Below are 2,731 nucleotides of genomic sequence, written 5' to 3'. Positions count from 1 at the left end.
CTCCCCGGACGCCCTCCCGGATTGGCCGCCCGCGGCCGCGGGGCGCCCCGCCCGCAAGCACACGCGCCGCGCCCGAGGCGCCAACCCCGGGCGGGGGGACCCCTGAGGGCCACCGGACCGCCGACCCCCAACCTCGCCTGGACCTTGGCAGACATCTTCCCCACCTCTCTCCCTTTCACTTTCTCACCGTCCTCTCACTCTTTCCCATCTTTTTTTCTCGGTGAAACAAGGCCCAGTCACCAGCATAACCATCCAGTGAACGACCTCCGGACACTTTGTTAAATTGGGTGAACTAGTCAGTAACATTCTAGACTGCGATTAAACATCAGGGACTTGGTGCGTGGGCCCTACTCCGGGTTTCCAGGTGGAATGTCTCTGGGTCACGTGTGTTACTTAACACCCCCACGTTTAAATGAACGTTCAAGTATGGAACATTTTTCTGAAGAAAGGCAAAGTAGTCTTACACTTCAGCCAGAGCTCCCAGTTTCTCTACCTGGCTCAGACCACATTCTCAAAACTAAAATGGTTCCTCCTTATTTCCTGGAAGACCGCTGGTATACCTGGATTTTAAGCCAGCCATAATCTGGTCCCACCCACCTATCTGTTATTTATTTATTTATTTATTTAGACAGAGGCTTGCTCTGTCACCCGGGCTGGAATGCAGTGGTATGATCTCCGGTCACTGTAAACTCCGCCCCTCCGCCCCCACCACCACCCCGCCCAACCGATTCTCCTGCCTCAGCCTCCCAAGAAGCTCTCGGCCTCCCAAGAAGCTGGGACTACAGGCACGCGCCACCGTACCCAGCTAATTTTTTGTGTTTTTAGTAGACACAGGGTTTCGCCATGTTGGCCAGGCTGGTCTCCATCTCCTGACTTCAGGTGATGCACCCACCCTGCCTATTTTTTTTTTTTTTTTTCAGTAATGCAATCTCGGCTCACTGCAACCTCCACCTCCCAGGCTCAAGCGATTCTCCTGCCTCAGCCTCCCGAGTAGCTGGGATTACAGACACGTGCCACCATGCCCGGCTAATTTTTTTTTTTTTTTTTTTTAAGTAGTGATGGGGTTTCACCATGTTGGCCAGGCTGGTCTTGAACTCTTGATCTCAAGTTATCCGCGCGCCTCGGCCTCCCAAAGTGCTGGGATTGTGCCTGGGCACATACTTGTTCTTAGTTCCCCCTACGCTCATCTTATCAATCTTGTATTATTCCTTTACTCAAGTGCCTTTTATTTTTTAAGCCTGAATGATGCGTCTCCCCTTCCCTGACTGGTCAATTTTTATCCATTCTTTCAGCACAGACTGCTTACTTCCTTCTCTCTGCTCCCATCAGCATGAACTTCATGCATACTCCAATTAGCAGCACGTAACTCTACCTTGATTCACATATTTTAGTAATTTCACTCCAGTAAACTGTTTGAGGTCAATGATCATATCTTAAAATTGTTTTTCCATCCAGGAACTGTTTGATTCTTATTACAATAGCTGCCATAATTGCAGATATTTAGTAAACACTGACAAAAAATTATTTATTTATTTATTTATTTATTATTATTATTATTATTATTTGTTGTTGTTTTTTTTTTGTCGGAGTCTCGCTCTGTTGCTCAGGCTGGAGTGCAGTGGGGTGATCTCGGCTCACTGCAAGCTCCGCCTCCCGGGTTCACGCCATTTTCCTGCCCCAGCCTCCTGAGTAGCTGGGACTACAGGCGCTGGCTACCACGCCCGGCTAATTTTTTGTATTTTTAGTAGAGACGGGGTTTCAACGTGTTAGCCAGGATGGTCTCGATCTCCTGACCTCGTGATCCACCCGCCTCGGCCTCCCAGAGTGCTGGGATTACAGGCGTGAACCACCGTGCCCGGCCAAAAATCATTTATGATTAAATAAGTGAATTTGTTTTCTAGCGAAAACAGATTTTGAAACTCACATCCCACAAGAATTTGCCTTCTATAGTAAGTAGTAATTTGTGAGCACTTAGTGTGCAGGAACTGTTCTGAACACTTTATGTGTATTAATTTAGGTATTATTATTATTATTTTTTTTTTTTTTTTTGAGACGGAGTCTTGCTCTGTCTCCCAGTCTGGAGTGCAGTGGCACAATCTCGGCTCACTACAAGCTCCACCTTCCGGGTTCACGCCATTCTCCTGCCTCAGCCTCCCGAGTAGATGGGACTACAGGCGCACGCTGCCACGCCCGGCTAATTTTTTGTATTTTTAGTAGAGACGGGGTTTCACCATGTTAGCCAGGATGGTCTCGAACTCCTGACCTCGTGATCCGCCCGCCTCGGCCTCCCAAAGTGCTGGGATTGCAGACGTGAGCCACCGCGCCCAGCCGGTATTATTTATTTATTTATTTATTTATTTATTTATTTATTTTATTTATTTTTTTTTTTTTTTGAGACGGAGTCTCGCTCTGTCGCCCAGGCTGGAGTGCAGTGGCCGGATCTCAGCTCACTGCAAGCTCCACCTCCTGGGTTCACGCCATTCTCCCGCCTCAGCCTCCCGAGTAGCTGGGACCACAGGCGCCCGCCACCTCGCCCGGCTAATTTTTTGTATTTTTTAGTAGAGACGGGGTTTCACCGTGTTAGCCAGCATGGTCTCGATCTCCTGACCTCGTGATCCGCCCATCTCGGCCTCCCAAAGTGCTGGGATTACAGGCTTGAGCCACCGCGCCCGGCCGTATTTATTTATTTATTTATTTATTTATTTATTTATTCTTTCCTTCCGAGACGGAG

Source organism: Papio anubis, chromosome 7 (genome assembly GCF_008728515.1).
Source record: "Papio anubis isolate 15944 chromosome 7, Panubis1.0, whole genome shotgun sequence".
Taxonomy (NCBI): domain Eukaryota; kingdom Metazoa; phylum Chordata; class Mammalia; order Primates; family Cercopithecidae; genus Papio; species Papio anubis.
This window is presented reverse-complemented; position numbering follows the sequence as displayed.